A 21092-nucleotide genomic window follows, 5' to 3' on the forward strand; every position below is an offset into this window, starting at 1 on the left:
ACCAGGCTGGCGGCTCCGGGGAGCTTGCCCGGGACCGCAAGAGGATGGATGGCAGAACAAGGAGCAATGGTCTCAAGTTACATTGGGGAGGTTAGGTTGAATATTAGGAAAAACTATTTCACTAGGAGGGTGGTAAAGTACTGGAAAGGGTTACCTAGGGAGGTGGTGGAATCTCTGTCCCTAGACATTTTTAAGTCTCGTCTTGACAAAGCCCTGGCTAGGTTGACTTAGTTGGGGTTGGTCTGCTTTAGGCAGGGGCCTGGACTCGATGACCTCTTGAGGTCACTTTCAGCCCTATGATTCTATGAACCTTCATGCTCACAGAACCTAATACTAGACAAGTCTAGAATCCTTCCCCCTTCTACTGACATCCAGAACCATACACCTAGGCTATGTCTAGACTACATGGCTCCGTCGATGGAGCCATGTAAAATAGTTTATTCAGCATAGGCAAAGAAGCAGGGATTTAAATAATCTCCACTTCATTAAAATAAAAATGGCCGCCACGCTGTGCTGACGATCAGCTGATCCGGCACAGTGGGGCAATCTAGACATGCCGCGGTCGACAAGGGAAGCCTGTGTCAACTGCTCCGGTAAGCCTCGTTTCATGAGGCATACCAGCACGGTTGACAAAGGCTTCCCTTTCGACCGCGGCGCATCTAGACTGCCCCGCTGTGCCGGATCAGCTGATCATCGGCTCAGTGCGGCAGCCATGTTTATTTTAATGAAGCGGGGATTATTTAAATCCCCACTTCTTTGCCTATGCTGAATAAACTATTTTACATGGCTCCGTCGACGGAGCCGTGTAGTCTCGACATAGACCTAGTTATTTTTATTTCCGTTTATAGCCAATTAGCTGGAGCTCAGATACTTAGGTGTTAAAGGTTATAAGTGCATAGACAAATACTTTAATTTTGAACGGTGAATACTGAATTCTCAAAGGAATACAGTGCAGAAGGGTTGGGAATAATTCATGAACTGTAATATATTCACACAACATTTTTCAAGCAATTTCAGGTGACAGAAACTTGTAAATATCCTGACCTGTATGTGAAAAAATTGTGAAAAGAAAGAATTTGACAAATAAGCCACTTGTCCTGATTATAATGTTACCAGTTCCAGAAGTGATTGAAGTGCAACATTCAAAATTTTCACAGTATTGATTGAATATGCAAGTCATATGCTAGGCTTCTCTTTACTGATTGGAGGAATATTACTCCGGGATTGAGATTTCTGGTGCAAATAGTCACAAAACCAAATTAAAAATTTACTTTTGGTGAATATTTTGCAATGTTTAAGTTTAAGTTCAAGATTATGACTAATTCCATTGAATTCAATGGCAGCAGGATTCAAGTGATTTAGGTTAAGCACCTGTTTAGTCATCTTAGACTATGTCTAGGCTGCAGGCTTCTTTCAGAAGAAGCTTTACTGGAAGAGATCTTCTGAAAAAACTTCTTCTGAAAGAGAGCATCCACATTGCAAAAGTGCATCAAAAAAGCAGATTGCATCCACACTGAATAGATGCTATCTTGCACGTAAGATGTGATTACTATGAACAGAGTGGCCACCAGGCACCTGTGCTTTTTCCTCTTTCCTTTTCTTTCGAAAGAACTCCCTCTTCCTTGACAATACACACCTTTTTCCAAAAGAGCTCTTTCAGAAAAAGGCTTCTTCCTCGCAGAATGAGGATTACCAATGTCGGAAAAACCCATCTGTTCTTTTGATTTTCTTTCAGACGAACGCACTTGCAGTGTGGAAGTAATTGAAGTTTTTCGGAAAAACAGCTGTTTTTCCGAAAATATTCTTCAGTGTAGATATATCCTTGCTGAAAAAGAGTATTTCAGTAAACATTCTGGAAGCTAAACTTGATTGTTTGACTATTCCTGGGAAGATAACACAAAAATGACAAACACACTTCAAACCAATTAATATACAAATTCAATCAATATTTGCAGGAAATCCCTTGCAATCTATGCACAGTTTTAGTTGGGATCATCAAGGAAAATGATTTAGGGCTAGGAAATAACTAGAGCTGCATTCACACCGACCAAACCAGCAGTGGTGGAAAGTGTTAAGATGTCTGGCATTTCTGAGTTCAGTAGAGCAAACAGACAGTGTGGTGGTTTTTGTATCAGCCCACAATGAGGCAGCATGTACCATTACATCAGCTTTATAAAACTAGAGTGCAATACTATGCCTTTCCAAGGTAAAAGTACACAAAAGGATCATTGTGCCCGTGGCCAAATTAAAACAGGAGAAATATTTTTAAATGGATGTTCTTGCCTCTAACATGCGGAGGATTCTTTTTGTTAACTATAAGACACGTTAAGAAAAATTTCCTAGCCTTAGACCTTTTAAGAGAGAGTCCACACTTTCACCAATGAAGGGTTTTCCAGTAAATCATTTTTGAGACAGAAAAAAAAATAAACATTAGGAGACATTATTTCATATATTTTACCCAGCATAGGGATCTAATCCTGAAATCTCTCCTCACTCAAGGCTAAATTCTGATGCCCTTACTCATGTTGAGTAATGTCTTAAACCACAAATAGCTCTGGCAATATAAATGTAGCATATTTATTTGTGGAATTAAAAGGTGCTAAAGCCTTATCTAAGCAGAAAACTTATATCACTTAATCATCTTGGTATAATTAAAGAAGTACAGACTCCATAGGGTGGTGCAAATATATTAGTAGACTGTATAAATGTGTTTATAGTTGTACAGAAATTGAAATGAATTATACTTGTATAAGGCACCTTTTTTTTTTACCAATACAGTTATACTGGTACAACTCCAATAATTATATTAGTATAATTACACTGTTAATTGTCTTTCTGGTACAAAAGCTGTGTGAATAAGGCCTTTAGGTATGGATATAATAATCTGTCCCTCAGTTCTTACTCATGCAAAATTGCCATTGAACTGAAGAAGGACTTCACAATACAATCCTCATTTATTTAAATACCTGAAATAAAATGTTCTTTTTAAACTGTTCATGCTATAACTTGGAAAAATAACACTTAGGAACACAGCCTGTTCAAGTTCAGTGTGAATCCAAGTTTATCTTCCCCCATTTGCTCTCCTTCCAGATTTCATTATGTCCAGTATAATTACAAGCAGTATTTCACTTAGTAATACTTGCAGGTTCTAGATTAGCCAGGTGGTGTCAGTCTTGTACTGACTCTCTTTAGTTACTATTGCTAAGGTGCTCAACAGAGTATAATAAAATCTACTACTAACATTTTCCACTTGTACTTGCCAAAAAAAAAAAAGTGATTTTCCAAAACTGCTGAGAGCAGGTCCTAGAGTGCCCTTGGATTGCAGTGGGCTTTGCAGACAGGAGTGTGATTTCTGCATTTTCTTAGCTCTAGAACAGGGGTGGGAAACCTAAGGTCAGGGGCCAGATACAGCCCTTGGTTTTCCTGGATCCAGCCCCCAAGGCTCAGGTCCCCCCACAACCATTGGGAGCCCACACTGGTACTCCAGCCTTCTCCTCCCTCCCCTCCCCACTACCCCCCCCTTCCCGGCTGTCTGCCTGAAGTGCTGGAACACACAAAATCTATTAGCCTGACTCCACAAAGCTGTGGTGTGCAAGGAAGGGAATGTGGAGAATGACTTTTTCCTTCTCAATAGAGGGTCGCCTCAGTGAGGGTTGTTTTTTTTTTTATTTGGTTTTTGCTTCTTACTTGTGTGCAGCCCCCAACTGACTTTTCTACTGCTCAGTGGCCCCCCTACCAAAATAAGTTTCCCTACACCTTAGCTAGAAGTGGTGATGAGTCCTGTGGCACCTTATAGACTAACCGAAGTGTTGGAGCATCAGCTTTCGTGGGCAAAGACCCACTTCGTCAGATGCACTTCGGTTAGTCTATAAGGTGCCACAAGACTCCTCGCCACTTTTGCAGATTCAGACTAACACAGCTACCTCTCTGATACTTAGCTAGAAGGACATCTCTAAAACATCACCAAGCTGTCTGGATAGAATTCATTGTCACAATGACTGATGGTGGCAGAAATGTTTGGCACAAAGTCCTGACAAAAATAAAGAGTGTAGGCAGGAAATGAAATGGATTAAAAAGTCAGAATTTGAAAACTTGGTAAACACAGACGCTTTTAAGGCATGCATTATTACAATTAAAAATAGCACACATGCAAGGATGAAACAGTATGCTGAAACATTATGGTAATCAGTAATCATCCATTAGCTAATAGAAACATTATGGGTTTTTTAGATCATCTGTAAAACCAATTTCCTGACCATTTAATTCTTCAGGAATGTCATGGCACTCTAGATGGGTATGTCTACACTACCCCGCTAGTTCGAACTAGCGGGGTAATGTAGGCATACCGCACTTGCAAATGAAGCCCGGGATTTGAATTTCCCGGGCTTCATTTGCATAAGCCGGCCGGCGCCATTTTTAAATGCCGGCTTGTTCGAACCCCGCGCCGTGCGGCTACACGCGGCACGGGCTAGATAGTTCGAACTAGCAAGCCATTCCGCACTATCTGTACACCTCATTCCATGAGGTGCGGGGTTCGAACAAGCCGGCATTTAAAAATGGCGCCGGCCGGCTTATGCAAATGAAGCCCGGGAAATTCAAATCCCGAGCTTCATTTGCAAGTGCGGTATGCCTACATTACCACCCTAGTTCGAACTAGCGGGGTAGTGTAGACATACCCGATGAGAGTAAGGGGTGCTGGCACAAAGGCACTGTCCAAATTCCATTTGGGTGACTACATTTTGCTCACTTAACATTTCCATGTAACTTAGCTTGAAACATTACTATTTACTCCTTGTCCCATATTATAAGTGTAGTGTTGCTATGTTTTCAGAACGGATGCTTTTCTGAGCAGGGTTTCTACATTGGGTAAAGGGATTTCTGTTAGTACCAGCATCTAGTTTGTGATAATGCTTTGGGATGTTGGAAAGAAAGTGCTCTGTAATGTCCATAGCCATTGCTCTTGAGGAATAGCGCCTGTATGGCACAGAAATGCAGGAAACTAGAGATACGTCTACGCGGCAACTCTATTTTGAAATAACTAGCGCTATTCCAAAATAACTTAGTTTGTGTCTACACAGCAGGCAGTTATTTCGAAATAATATCAAAATACTGTCAAGCTGGAGGACTTCTTACTCCGACTCCTGTAACCCTCATTGTATGAGGAATAAGGGAAGTCAGAGGAAGACTGCTCTATTTCAAAATAAGTCCTGTGTAGATGCTTCTTAATTCAAAATAAGCTATTTAAAAATAAGTTAAACATTTGACATAGCTCAGTTTGCGTAGCTTATTTAGAGTTAAACCCTGCAGTGCAGACGCACCCTATGGTGTTTGTATTCTAGGCAGGGCTGGCCTGACCACACAGGCAAACTAGGTGGTTGTTTCAGACATCAGGCTTTAAGGGGCGCCAAATTAGATGGAAGTGTTGTTTTTTTCTCTATTTAAAAATATACTCATATGCCGAGCTCAAAAAAACCACTGAATCTAATCACCCATGGCTAGTAGATTTCAGCCAGTCGCCCCATTCACCGGCGGCATGCACATGTGCAATGTGGGGCTGGCGAGTAGGTTTCACCGCTGTTTGTCAAGCCCTGCTCGTATGTTATGTCTTCTAAACAAAAGTATCAAATATTGTACTTGTCAAACAGTGCATCACTGCCATGTCAGAAGTTGAGTTATACTATTTATTTCACATTGCGGAGCATGGCTGTATATGTAAATACAATTAAAATATGTACCAGCTTCAAAAGAGTTTGCAGCCTGGGGGCAGGGTTTGACAGTCCAGTCACTCTCAGTATCCCAGTGTGGCCAGTCATACAGTTGAGTCAGTATTGCTTGCCAGGCCGGTCATAACATGCTACAGCTGTTCTGCTATGTTATGAGCAATGATCCGGAAGACGTGGTGCCCATGAAAAAGGTGTATCGTGTTAAACTTTAAAAATTTAGTAAGAGGTTTTTAACAAGATAGTAAAAGTACTTGTAAGATTAAGATTATGTATACTAAAGCTCTGGATTTCAAACACCTGACTGTTAATATTAACAAATACCACTTAACATATACATTACTTTCTGTCCTAATTACAGTAATGTTCAATAATAATAGAAATTCTGGCTATTTAATTTTTATTGAATACTGAAATGATAAAATAAATTAAATTTTACCGTATTTATGTTATGATGGTGTTACATGCACAGTAACTCACGAAGGTTTCAATAGGCAGAGAGCTTCATGTTCTATTTTCCCATGACATTGCAAATTCATATTTTTTTCTGTTTCCATGCATTATTTACTCCACATTTAATCACTCCTACTAATCATTTTTTGAGTCTTTTATCTTTCAGTTTAATGTAAATAGTTGCCCAATTTGCAAAAGCAAAAGCACAAAAAGCAAAGTTCTAAGTGTTTATACAAATCGATTGTTACAAGGAATAAAGATTTTCATAGCTCCCCAAAAATTCAGTTAATTTGGAAGGAAGACTGTTGAAACTTGAAATACAACTGTTTATGGTGCTGACCAGAAACACTGTGTACAATTCAAAAAGGTTAAAACTTTAAATTGTTAGCACTAGTCTGTTTACACTACACAGTCTTGTAGCCAGCTGGACACGACCCTCCCCTCCATTGCCATCTAGCTGACTGAACATATCCGTCTGCTTTCCCCCTTCCCTTGACCCTGGCTCTCTTAGCTACAATTTATGTTAGGTATCAAGCAACATGATTTATGTTAGCTTTTTGGTATGTCTTTTTGTTATGGTTACCCATGATTTATGTTAGTTTTTTTGTTGTTACGTCAAGGCCATAAGGCCAGACTTTGCTTAGAAACCATATTGCTTAATAGATGCTTATGAATATGCATATAGCCTAAAGAATGAGTGTGAAGTGTGAATGAGGAATGCCCAATCAAAGGCAGTTTAGGATCTGTAACCTTTTAAGGCAAACAAGGATCCTGCAAAGTATTTAAATCAACTAACGAGTGGTCAGGAAAATCTCTCTCTCTCTTGGACACAATGTAACAGCACAGCAGAAACCTGGGACCGGCCCAGAGAAAGTAAAGCCTCCTGCAGATCTGAAGGGATCTCCCAGGGAACCTCATTGCCAAGTCTCTGGGAAGCTGAGACTGGACAGCACTATAGCCAGCTGTGAAATTGGAAGTAATCTACACCGCACTTGCAGCCTGCCTCCAAACTGCCAGCATGAATGATATGTGTGTGAGTATCACCTTACCCTTAAGAATCTGTACCAATAAACAACCCCAAAAGCAATACTGCTCCAGCCCACCCTTTGTCTGGGTTTGTTCCTCAGCAGGTCTGAGGAAGTGCAACAAGGATAATAATGTTAGTATTAATGAAAAGTAGAAAAAATCAATAACATTATTTATTTTTACATGGTTCATTTCAAATGCCAAGTAAATAAAGGTAAAATTTCATTCTAGACATCTCATTTTTTCTATACTGAATGTGTGTGGGATATGGGGGGCACCAAAGTCAGAGTTTGCCTAAGTCACCATAACCCCTTGGGCCAGCCCTGACTCTAGGTTTACCTGATCATCTCTGGAAATTCATTCTGAAGATGGAACCTCTTGTCCCCAGCTCTCATGTCCTTCATCTAGGGATTTCTGACTGCATTGGCCTAGAGGAGGGCAGCTGTCATGGTGGTTGAGAATAAATAGAAAGGAGGAGAACATCCTCACCCTTCTTGTCTGCTTCACAATAATGTAGTAGAGGCCATGAGACTCTGCGACATGTAGCTAAGAATGTATCTAAGAGCTTGTCTAAATGAACATTTACTGCAAAACAAGCTAGGGTGTAAATTGACAGTGCTCCAGTGGGCCATGCATTAACTCTCCATGTTGTCCCTAATGCTGAGCATTAAAAAGTCACAAAAGTGCATAGACAGCAGCAACAGATAGAGATTTGTAAGGAAAAATTTAATGAGTCATCCCTCCAGGAGTTACAGACTTATTCAAATGCATGAAGCTGTTATTTTAATCATGCTGCTGTACATGACTGCTGCTGTAGCTGTAGCACCCTTCTCCCCAGACTGAGCCAGCGATGGAAATATTTTATAGGATCTAATAAGCCTGGCCATTGGAGTCAGATGTGCACATGGGGAGGAGCACATGGTGCACTCAATCCCCCCTCAGAATTGAATGATGCAATGTCCTGTACCTGTGGCTCTGCCTACCTGATGCAATAGGCCAGTATGAGCTAAATCAAAACTTTGGATCCAAACAACTCTACACATGGGATAGTTCCAACTGAGATCTGACTCCCTATTTGGACTGAGCTTAGGGTTCTCTCTACTTCCTGTACTTGTCTCAGGAGGTATACTCACAGCCAGCATTGGATCTAGATTGAACAGGTCAAGGATCTTGAAGATTTTGGAGTCCCCTTCAGACCCCATTCTCTGCCACAGCTTAAACCTCCATGGAAACACTCACACTATGGTACAAAATAGGATCCCATCCTGACTGCTAAGACCTCATTGTCATGCTCAGGACTGGGATCCCATAGTGCCAGGTGTCGTGCAAACACAAAAAAGGCCCTGGCTACTGGAGTTATGAGCTCACCAGGCAAGTTACACTTTATAAAGTGCTAAAATACAATCTATGTCCAGTATGCAGAATGAAAGCTAGATGAAGGATGTGGGATTTTATATCTCCTGGGTGGGAAATGGATATGTTCTGGATATTTCTCTAAAATTACCTTTTCTGGTAAAATCATGTTAGTCCTCAAAACAAAATAAATCTTCTTAAGCCACCTGTAGCCACTCCTCCTTTGTGAGGAAATACTCTTAGTGTATGTCTAGACTATATTCCTCTGCTGACAGAGGCATGTAAATTAGACATACCGACATAGTCAATAAAGCATGGATTTAAATATCCCCCGCTTCATTAGAATAAAAATGGCTACCACGTTGTGCCGTCTCAGCTGCTTGTCAGCACAAAGGCTTTCCTTGCCGACCAATCCCAGACTTGACTGCCAGTTTGTGCTGACAATCAGCTGAGCCGGCACAACATGGTGGCCATTTTTATTCTAATGAAGTAGAGGATATTTAAAACCCCGCTTCATTGACTATGTCGGTATGTCTAATTTACATGCCTCTGTCAGCAGAGGCATGTAGTCTAGACATACCCTTAGCTTTGAAACCATGCAGAGAAGAAATGGCCAAATTCAGCTCTGATTTGTACTGGTATAAATCCAGAGTAATTCCATTATCTTTATTGGAATTAGCCTGGCTTTACACTGATATAAAATTGGGAAAGAATTTGGCCTAAAAAATGTAGCCCATACTGAGAGGTTGGTTAAACAGCTGATTTAGACATTGGTTTAGCATCTTTGGTATTAATGAGCTCATTGTATTGTCAGACCGAGCCAGCTCCCTTCCAATTTAATTTCCTTTTCATTGTCATATGTCCCATGGTGACAATGCTGGTTCAGACTACGGGTTGCTTTAGCTGGAAATACAGGCAGCATCATAGAAAACATTGGAACAGTAGGAGAGAGTTGGCTAGCACTCAGGGTATCCAAGCCATCCACATCTTGTAAGAGTATGAATCAGCTATTCCACAATGCATTAAAAATAACCACCTCAAACCCTGTGTAAATTAGAGATAAAGACCCATTACCTGTCAGTATTGGCTAGAAAGGAAATGTAAATAATCTAAGCCTTTTGAGTCAACGGACCTTCCTAGAACAAACACCTTATCACATGTCATCCCTGCATTCAATCCTTGTTACATCCCATTCAGTTTTGGCCCACTCTAGTCTCCCAAAGTTGGAATAAGCTTATCTGTGGTATTTTCATGTTTACCCAAGCTCACTGTTTGATACTGACACATGGCTAATGCATGATGGCAGCCTGTGCCAAATTTGTAAACCAAATAAGAAAGCTCTCTAATCATGCAAAGCTATTCAGAGTCCTGTTGTCCACATAATTTCTGGAAAATCTATAAGCCAAAACTTCAGCTCCACTTTGATTCCTTTGTGCTGACGTGGCAGATAAAAAGTGCTAAAAAGCGGGCATAACCCTACATATCACCCTCTTCACAGACCTTTTGGTGGTTGGATTGCGTCTGTGCTCTGGCAGTGCACTGTAGCCAATTATTGTAGTTTATTGTTCATTTATGGTGTGATGTTCTGATTTATCAACGTTATACTATATATTCATTGCATGTTAGAGTTAATTTGTAGGATTATAAAACTATAAAATTGATCATTATTTAGTGGAGCCATATAGTGGAGATAAGTAAGAGAAGCTGAAATGCAAGAACCCATAGGCTGAACCTTGCAAGAGTTTAGCTTGGCTATTTTAGGCCTTGCAGATAAGAAATGATGACATAAGTAAGAGACCAGAAAATAAACCAATAACATTATAGGGAAAAAGGTACCAAGCGGTGATATTGTGCAGAATTACCCATAATATTAATAATAGATAATAAAAGTACTGTAAAGTTTCATCTGTCTCCTACAGGTGTCTTAGCAACAGGATACAGGTTGTGGTTCAATGCTAATAAGAATAAAGGGAACTTACACAACCAAGAGAAAATAGAAAAAAAAAAATCAGGGGACACAGACCAACAAGGCTGTGTCCAGACTCATGGGTTTTTTTCGAAAAAAGTAGCCTTTTTTCGAAAAAACTTCACCTGCGTCTAGACTGCAGCCGCGTTCTTTCGAAATTCAATCGAAAGAATGCAGCTTTTCTTTCGACGGCGGTAAACCTAATTCCACGAGGAAGAACGCCCTTTTTCGAAAGTGCTCTTTCGAAAAAAGGCGTTCTTGAAAGCAAATAGGCTTTTTAGAAAGAGAGCATCCAGACTCACTTGCTGCTTTCTTTCAAAAAAGCGGCTTGCTTTTTCGAAAGTTCCGTGTGCAGTCTAGACGCTCTCTTTCGAAAGAGGCTTTTTTGTCACTATCCTTGGGTCTTTATGTGTTCCTAGTGACTTTCAGTCTAAAGCAAGTAGTGGAGGTGACTTTCTCTCTATTGAGCTTGAAACTGTAACTGCCAGAGGCAAACCCATGATGGTGTAATACCACCTCACAAAAGTAATTTTAAATAAAAAACCACAACTTGACTATATTCCAGCCTTGGGGAATATAGCTAGCTAATGTAGTTAAAGCAACCCTGATGCTGTTCCAAACTATGCCAGGGATGGAGACAGCATAGATCAGTCCCAGAAGTAGGGAACTGGAAACAGCTTGTGTGCATCTTCCCTTTCCTCTCTCTGACTGCCCCTCCCCTCAGTTGCTTTGAGTGCTGATAGAGCTTCAAGTCTTCCATTAGCAGATTTCGAGATACCTCTCGAATGTGTGAAAGCACAGCATGCTTTTGTAGCTAATGACCTAACAAATCAGCATCTTTATATTTATTTATTCATTTTTAGAAAGGCATCCTCTTGGGATTGTTGGATTCACCGGTGTGTGTGTGTGTGTGTGTGTGTGTTCGTTTGTGTCACTGTCCCTCTTAAATGTATGTCTGGGAGCAAAGTAACCTGCATGATTCAAGAGCTGCAAACTTCCCAGATGAGCCTTGGAACCTTCTGTTAAAGTCAGCTGAATCACCACAGAGCATCTTTTATTCTGAATCTCTTGCTTTTTTAATGGTTTTAATGGCTCCATTTCTATGTGTGTACATTAATATCAAATGGTAAATTTAAGGACATGATATTCAGATAAGCTCTGGCTTTTATTTAGTGTCCCTTTTTAGTGAAGGTTGATATTGGCCTAGTTCAACAGACATTATAAGGGGGATGCATTTGATTGTTTGTGGGGAAATGACTCTATATGTTCCATGAAGGTCCCATTAAGGTACTTAGGTCTTTATTACTGAAGGCTTCAAAAATTACAACTTTTTTACAAATCAGAACTCATGGGCATACCACTTCTTCCATGGCATAGACTGAAGGGCCCCCAAGTCCCAGACACCCTCACCAGGGCCAGCTGACATATTTAGCCAAACTGTTTTAGAGGGCTGATTAGTCGCCTGTAAAGCTGTGCCACCCCACCTCTAAAAGGGAACACTGGTTACTGCCACTCTCAATCTGGCAGCTTTTCCCTGGGCCACTTTCCCAAACAATTCTTCCGAGTACCTTTCCTTTGGTACCTGCTCCCCGCACCACACCCACACCTAGCATTGCCAGGTGTCCAGTATTCAGCCGGACAGTCTATTTTTTGCACCCTCTGTCCACTAAAAAAATTCAGAAAATACCAGACAAGTGCAATGTCCAGTATTTTCTGCTTTTCTGTCTGGGCGCCTGACGGAAGCCTGGCGGGGGTGGGGGGAGTGGCTGGGGAGGCGGGGCCGCAATCAGCGCTGGGAACCCTCAGCTCAGCTGGTTGCGTGTGGAAGCCTGGCGGGGGTAGGAGGAGTGGCTGGGGAGACGGGGCTGCGATCAGTGCTGGGAGGTTCATGTAGTCAAAATATATGATGTAGACTGTTGATTGTTTATAATAAAGTTCCCATTCCGTGGGATTTTTTTTTTTTTGCTTGACAAATTTTTAGCACGTGTGTTCAGTATTTTTGGGGAAACCATCTGGCAGCTCTACCCACACCTACACAGCACTTACTATCCTTTGCTCTATTCTTGCCCCCTTCCTTGCCGGGGAAGCTCTTTTAAAGCAGCACTACAGACCTTAATTGGCTGCCGGTGTCTAAACAGCCTGTAGCTTCTTGCAAGCGCTAATTGACCACAGGTGCCTGCCTGGTTATTCTGGACTTAGGCTTGGCCTTTTTTCACTGGAGAAAGAGAAAGCTATTCATCCAAGCTACAGCATGTATTCCTTCCACCAGTGAGCGGCAGACAGCTGGTCTGGGTCTGTCACAATGCATACATGCTACATTCCCTTTTTTGTTGATTAGCCACAGAATAGAAGGAAGAGTGGAATGAGGTTTGTTATTACTAAGGTTTGGGATTGGGGGAATTGTAGGAAACAATAATTTAGTAGCCTTTTAAAACCCATTTTCTGCAAGTTGCAGGGCCCACATCAACACTAATAAAACCAATGAAAGCCTGAAGAGGAGAGGGGTTTGAATTTTTCAGTTACTTCCTGGTGCTATCCTATCTCTAGTCTCTATGAGCAGTACAATGTATTTTCCAGTTTTTGTCAAATAGATGGGAGACCTATTTAAATATTTTGTAAATCTTAATAAATAAATAAGAGAAACCAGCCAGCTAGAAGGTGTGAATGATACATAGTTTTAGAAAAGAAAAGGGTTAATAATCTGAAAATAAGAATGGAGGGAAGTGGAACTAGAAAAGGATCTGCAAATCTGAATGTTGCCACATTTTGGGTGAGTTCAGAGGCAGATCCAAACTTTGTAGCTTGCTTATCCCTGTATCAAATCCAAACTTAATCAAATACAGGAAAAAATGGCCCTGCACCAAAACTGAAAAGATCAGGCTCATCTTTAACAACATTTAATATCCTTAAGGTTTGATTCACCTCTCACATTGGTGGAAATTGGGAGTAACTCAGCTGAAGTTGATGGAATTACACCAGTGTAAATTTAGTTACTGAAAAGGGAATCAGGAGATATTTTTGAGGGAACAACTAAATAAGTTATTTCCCTTTATTGCTTTTGACTTCTCTGGCCAACAAAGGCATGCACATAGCCTGAAGAAAGCTATGCTAGATAGAAAGACAATTAGAAAACAAGCTGATCTCACAAACACTTTCTGAAATAAATTACATCCTCCTCCCAAGCAAAATATAGTCCAAGAACAAGAGCAATTGGATTGCTGCTCATCTCTGGTGATGCAGAGTTAATTGAGAGACAGTCCAAGTAGCGCCTTATTAAAGTGACACTGGCGAAAACAGCCCCAGATTCTCAACTGGTATAAACTGATGTAGTTAATTTGTTTCAACAGCTATATTGATTTACACCATCTGAAGCTTTCATTGCTTGATTTTCTTGTTTTTTGTTTTGTTTTTAAAATAATTTCCCCCCTAGCCGTTATTTTATGAAAAATATACACTTCTGCATAAAACATTTGGACTAAAAAATTAAGCAATAATACTAATTGGCTACACATGCAACTGTAAAATCAACATAATTGGTTACAAGTAAATTCCATAATGAAGTTGGAGGATTTCCATGTCCCTAACTCCTAATTTCTCGATTTGAACAGGTACAGTAGTTTTACATAATAATCACAAAATCTCTAAAGCCATGTGGAAGGTTTTGGATGCCTGATTCTCATTAAAATCAATAGAATCCATGCAATTGAATTCCTGCATTCATCCTGTGAAAACATAGAAGCACTGATTACAGTTTCAAAGCGTTGCAGGGAGTTTGACAGGAAGGGGATTCAGATGAACAAACTCTTTATAAATGTGTTTCTAAACCTGCTATTCTGAATAAAGTGCCTAATTATGAAAGTTTCCTCATTTAAAAGGAATGTTAAATTATTATGCTGGTGCTAATAAGTGCTTTTACAATAAAGGGCTGTGATTGCAAGACTGTAATGTCTGATATCTGTTACGAAGAGCTTAGTCTTTGCATGCGCACATAGGTGCATGCATGTAGAGACTTTTAAATGGCTTTTTATTTTGTGGAGGGGCAAATGATTACCAGTGCCTCAGCTGAAGCGACAATAGGAAAATAATGTGCTTCCTTATCAAAATTTTAAATGGATGACGCTACTCTGCCTTTCCCAACCTACCCATGAGCTGAGTCTGCGCTGTGCCCTTTGCAGGTGGGGCTACACCACCTTCCTGACCTTGGGCTGCTGCAGGGCTGGAAAAGATCCTCTGATAATTCTTGTTTGAGGCATAGCTCTTCACTCCTCAAGCTGCTGCAAGGGTGCAACACTGCCTGGAATCGCTGCAGCCTCAATACTGACATACCTCTCCTGCACCCAGCTCCACCACCATAGAGGTGTGTCTACATAGCAAAGTTATTTCAGAATAACGGCTGTTATTCCAAAATAACTATGCAAGTGTCTACACAGCAATTCTGTTATTTTGAAATAATTTTGAAATAACGTACATCTTATTCTGACTTCTGTAAACTTCATTCTACAAAGAATTACGCCCATTCCGAAATAGCTATTTTGAAATAAAGCATGCGTAGATATTCCACTTCTGCTATTTTGAAATAGCCCCTCACTAGGTCCATTCTAAGTTATTCCTCCTGGGGCTCTAAATCAAGATAGCATGTCTACATGAAGGAAGCCTGCCTCAGATTAATTTTGAGATTTCCCTGCAGTGTAGATGTGCTATTTCGAAATAATCTATTTTGGAATAACTATTCTGGAATAGCTTATTCCAAAATAACTGTGCAGTGTAAACATCTCTTTTTGTTCCAGAATGCTAAATTAGCTAATGTCAGTATTGTCCCAATAAGCAGCCTTTAAACTGGAGTAAAGATTATTCAAGCTAGGGCTGTGACTTTGGATCGGTGTTTGGTCCTAGTAAAGGCTTATTGTCATGAGGGAGCTAATGGACTAGTGAAAACAAAGGATGGGAATAAAAGTCATTTTACCAAATTTAGAACCCAGTCATGAATGACTGGTTCTGGATTTAAAATAAAACTCAGGACTTCAGTTTGGCTCTAGGGAAACATGTTCTGGATTGATACATGTTTCTTTCTCATTTCTTTTTATTTCCATGATTAGTGGGGCTGCAGTATTTGGCCCTCACTGCTTGTTTTATAAGTAAAAAAACTCTTTCATTTACATTAAATAGTGCCAATTTTGATTACAATATAACTACTCCCACATAAATAAGGAAAATCACTATAATTAAGCTGTTGTATGAACTTAACATGAATCTGATGGTGCTAAATGATTGAAGTATACAATTAAAGACTAATTTCTAGGAATAAATATATAATTAAGCATTACGTGCATGGGAAGCTTTTTTAAAAGTCAGAGTGAACCACAAAATGCAAATATATGGTATTTACTAATTATATACTGCCCCTCTTGTAGAGTAATTAGTGACCTTTTCTGTAACCATCCTGTAATTATTATGTGTGGTGCATACAGTCCCATCACTTTTATAAATTAAAAAGTTTGTTTATTTTCAGCTTTATTTTTTCCATGTCCTCATATCGATTTTTGTGTGGTGATTATAGCAGGTATTTTATTCCATACTAAAAAACTTAATTGAAAGAAAATTACGGTTATACAGTCAAAAGTTAAGAAATGCCAGAGTGAAGATCACCTATACAATAACTCCTGCTATAATACATAATGTAAGGGCTCTATGTGGAGTCACATCTGATCTACTAAACATTCAAATGATTTATGACGTTCAGGGCGCCACATTAAGAGATGTTGACTGTGTGCTGTGTGACGACCTGCCTTTTATTAGTTTTAAACCTGCTGCCCATTAATTTCATTTGGTGGCCCCTAGTTCTTATATTATAGGAACAAGTAAGTAACTTTTCCTTATTCACTTTCTCCACACCACTCATGATTTTATAGACCTCTATCATATTCCCCTTAGTCTCCTCTTTTCCAAGCTGAAAAGTCCTAGTCTCTGTAATCTCTCCTCATATGGGACCTGTTCCCCACCCCAAATCATTTTAGTTGCCCTTCTCTGACCCTTTTCTAATGCTAGTATATCTTTTTTGAGATGAGGAGACCACATCTGTCTGCAGTATTCAAGATGTGTGCGTACCATGGATTTATATAAGGTCAATAAGATATTCTCTGTCTTATTCTCTATCCCCTTTTTAATGATTCCTAACATCCTGTTTGCTTTTTTGACTGCCGCTGCACACTGTGTGGACGTCTTCAGAGAACTATCCACGATGACTCCAAGATCTCTTTCCTGATTAGTTGTAGCTAAGTTAGCCTCCATCATAGTATATGTACAGTTGGGGTTATTTTTTCCAATGTGCATTACTTTACATTTACCTACATTAAATTTAATTTCCATTTTGTTGCCCAATCACTTCGTTTTGTGAGATCTTTTTGAAGTTCTTCACAGTCTGCTTTGGTCTTAACTACCTTGAATGAAAATCAGGAGTTCATGCTGCTAGTTTTGGGACTATCCATCTGCATAGATAGATTTGTGCTAGCGGGGCTTCTGCCAAGAATTGCTGCATGGACACTGTGGCACTGGCAAGGGCTCAGGGCAGCCACATGAGCCTGAAATCCACCCAATCCCAGTGGCCTGCTTGAGCCTCATAGAGCAAAGTCACACTGTTGTGTTTTGCTTTCTAGCTTGAGTCTGTCTACCCAGCCTAGGAGACTTGCTCACAACTGCAGCATAGAGATACCCTGACAGATTGCAGTAAAAACAGATCAATTCACCATTGTATGGTGCTCCTTTATTCATTTGGATTTTTAAAATACACCTGTAGATCCCAATCCAGTGCTCTGAATGTCCACACCATATTTTTAAAATGGCACTATTAACTGAGACAAAGAACTGTCCATAAATAGATCCACACTGACCCACACCCTTCTCAGAATCCTTAACTACAAGGGAGGAAATAGAGACATCACAGCATGACTGGACAACTAATAAATCTGAGCTCTGGGGGGAGCAAGATCTGTGAAATCCCCTCACAGTGAGCACCCTACCCGCAGCTTTCTCTTGTTTATATTACAAGAGCTTGAGTCCAAGTGCCTCTGCTAATCTGAACAGCAGAAGTATATCGAGAGAGAGAGAATCTCCCAGATAGCCATACATCAATTAACCGCTGTCTAGGTTAAAACCAACACCTTGAATTCCATCCAAAAGCTTACTGGAAACCAGTGCAGATCTCAGTGTACTGGCCTAACTTGCTCCCAATATACCACTCTGCTTACCACTCTACATTAGCTTAAGTTTCTGAACGGGCCCGATGTAGAGCACAGCGATCAGATTCGGAGAAGAAGAAGACATGGATAACTGTGGCAAGATCTGTGTAAGAGTGAAAAGGCTAGGTACATGCAAAAGAAACAATATAACCTCACACAGGATGTAGTCAGTCAGTGGAATTCTCTGCTGCAGGAAGTCAGACATTTAGGATAGAAAAGGAGGCTAATTTTCTGAACAATAACAAATGTTGTTAGCTGAAGCCGCTGAGATTGGGTAATCCACTCTCATGCTTCATGCTCATAAGCTCATTAGGGCAGAGATCAGGGAGAGAATGTTTCCCCTTTTTCATCATTGCACAAATAATCAAGGATATTGTTTTTCTCTTTCTTTTGAAGTACTAGCCAGAGGTCCCTAATGGAGCAAGGTTGTAGACCTGATTGATCAATGATTGACTATGGAATGCTAAATCCCACATTAGTGAGACACAGTCAAATTAGTACTATTAGGAGAAAAAAGTTAGCTATTGTCTCGTCACTTACATGGAGTGTATAATTTTGCTATGTTTTGCAACAGAAAAACAGAACAAATAATAAAATAGTAGATTGCATAATCATGACATTTTCCCACTTCCTTTTGCTTGTTTTGGCCCTTTTATAGCTACAGAGAGGCATGACTGTCAGGAAGCAGAATGATTTTCCTGTGGGACTTGATCTAGAGCACTGCCACAGCCAGCAGCTTCAGCTATTTGGGCAAAAAACTATGTTGTGTCTTCCAAAAACCGTTCCCAGGGCATCATAATATTTGATGATTAGGCCAGTCTAGTTTGTACACTGTGGGATGGAAGCTACTTTTGGGACCAATTGCTTGCTTTATTATGCACTGCATGAACCTGTTTGTGCAAGACTTTTCATATGGTGATGAAAGCAATTAAAACACACTTGCTATGGTGCAATATTTTCTAATAAACTATAATAATCTAAGTTTTACTCTTTCCAGCTCTGTGTACTATTGAGTTATTGAGATACATGGATTGAAGCACAGCTGGCATGCAATGTAAGAAAAGGAGTTAATGTATAAGGTATGATGATCTTTTTCTGTTTGCCTCTTATATAGTTTTTATCCCCTTCAAGACTTTTCCATAAGGAGTTTTCCTTGTCCCCCTTCCTGCTTGACCTGTTCTATCAGCTGTCAGCCAGCCCTTCTAAGATGTAACTCTCCATGAGTAAGAGGCAGGTGTCGGGCAGAGGCAACAGCTGCATATTGTTGTTTCAACATCTATACCATGTTTTCCATTTCTAAAGTAGTTACAAAGTTTGCTTTCCTTAGCAAAATGAAAACACAGCAGAGAGCATGATCTGTTTGTGTTCTCATAAACTAGTACTCAACTATTTTTAAACCCAACCCATACTTACATTCCTCCCGCCCCCCCCCCCCCCAGTTTACAATTGATTGGTTTAGATTAGTTTTTCATTATCCCATCATTCTCTGGGGCTGGAGACTACAGAGGTTGAGATTTATTAATGTAGGCCAGTTCTATAAAGAACATGTTCACCGCAACTAAGAGACTGATTTATAAACCAAAATGCAGTCACCTGCTATTCACACAAGGATTTCTGTTGCCCATATTATTAGTAGTAACAGCTCCTCAGCTGATGTAAACCTGTAGAACTCCATTGTCTTCAATAGAGGGTGTATACGTATATACAATAGTTTATCAATGGTTGAAAAGGGGCTTTAACTACAGATTTGTAAAACAAAATTCCAAACGAAAGGCTACATTTTGCCCTCAGTTACACATGAGAACTATCTTTGTATCCATTGAAGACTACCATGATAAACAAAGCTATTTTCACAGCTCCACTAACTAATTTTCTTTTGTTGGCAGCAGTAGAGAAGCCAAGGTTGATTTGAACTAACCTGGCAGCTCTAGATCTGGCCTCCCCATATCAGAATGGAGGTACTTTATTTAATAAAGAGAGAAAATATTTAGAAAAGATATATCAACCCCCTCCAAGAGGATTACAAATATCCCAAAGCTATGTGAAGTCTTATAGGCTGGGGATGGGCCCTGGGAAATAGTCCCAGATTCTTGCCAAGAATTGTTCAAACCTTATAAAGCAATGGCAAGAGCCATAAGAGCAGGAACACATTGAGCAATGGACATCTCATATGTTGTGTCAGTTTACAGAAGCAGCTCAGCACATTGTAAAACTGGATCATCGTAGCTGCTTCATACAATGAAATCTCTGTGACTGGTAATGGGTTGAAACCTAGCTTTGGAGAAGCAGATTCCATAGGAGAGGTCCAGTCACACTGAAGAGCTATAATGAACAATGTTTATAACATCTATTTTTAAATGGAAAATGTCTTGCTGATTGTAAAGTCATTTTAAAAATATACACAGAGAACTGTTTTTCAATTTTAGCCCCCCTCTTTTTTGCATCTGTATTCTTTGAAATCCAAACTCATTCTTCATAGACAACAGAAATCTTAAACCAACAATAGTTCTGAAAACAACTACCCAGAACTCAGGACAAGGACTTAGCAAACACATTCAATAGCACTCCATATTACCAGTGACTACAGACAAAGACTGTAGGGCTATGTCTAGACTACATGGCTCTGTTGATGGAGCCATGTAAATTAGTTTATTTGGCATAGTCAAAGAAGCAGGGATTTAAATAATCCCCGCTTCATTAAAATAAACATGGCCGCCGCACTGTGCCAACAGTCAGCTGATCCAACACAGCAGGGCAGTCTAGCCATGGTGTGGTCGACAAAGGAAGCCTTTGTCGACCGCTCCGGTAAACCTCGTTTCACTGCTATGCTGTGCCGGATCAGTTGGTCGTCCACACAGCGTGGCAGCCATGTTTATTTTAATGAAGCGGGGATTATTTAAATCCCTGCTTCTTTGACTATGCCAAATAAACTAATTTACATGGCTCCATCGATGGAGCCATGTAGTCTAGACACACCCTAGGAGAGAAAAGGATCAGAGTTACTTTTAAGGGCAGTATAACAAAATGTATAGTATAAAAGGTTTGTGTATTTATTTTCTTTTAAAGTATAGTATCTGTATTACTCAGTTTGCTAATAGTTTGGATTATGGCTATATGAGAAAACTTTATAAGCATTGCACTCTGCTTAAAGGTCTTCCCCAATGCCCAATTAGCATGGTGTTTCTAGGTACAAATCAGACAAGGGACTATGTTCTGTTAATAGTAGCATTGAACCTTGGAACAGCCCAGCAGCTAACTAAACACTAAATTTAAAAACCTTGATCTGGAGGCTGTTTCTAATTACATAAGGATAAAGTTGTTTATAGAGTAAGGTTGACT

At 40.0% G+C, this 21092-nt stretch overlaps 1 long non-coding RNA gene across 2 annotated transcripts in view; it reads left to right on the forward strand.

Annotated features, from left to right (window-relative positions):
* The first annotated feature begins 6669 nt into the window (after positions 1–6669).
* LOC142829204 (uncharacterized) overlaps positions 6670–21092 on the forward strand; it is an 89089-nt gene continuing 74666 nt past the window's right edge. For both annotated transcript variants that reach the window (XR_012903619.1, XR_012903618.1), the window contains exons 1-2: positions 6670–7206; positions 18751–18832. This is a non-coding gene — a long non-coding RNA (uncharacterized LOC142829204). The remainder of the gene's footprint in view (positions 7207–18750; positions 18833–21092) is intronic.

This window comes from Pelodiscus sinensis, chromosome 1 (genome assembly GCF_049634645.1).
Source record: "Pelodiscus sinensis isolate JC-2024 chromosome 1, ASM4963464v1, whole genome shotgun sequence".
NCBI lineage: Eukaryota > Metazoa > Chordata > Testudines > Trionychidae > Pelodiscus > Pelodiscus sinensis.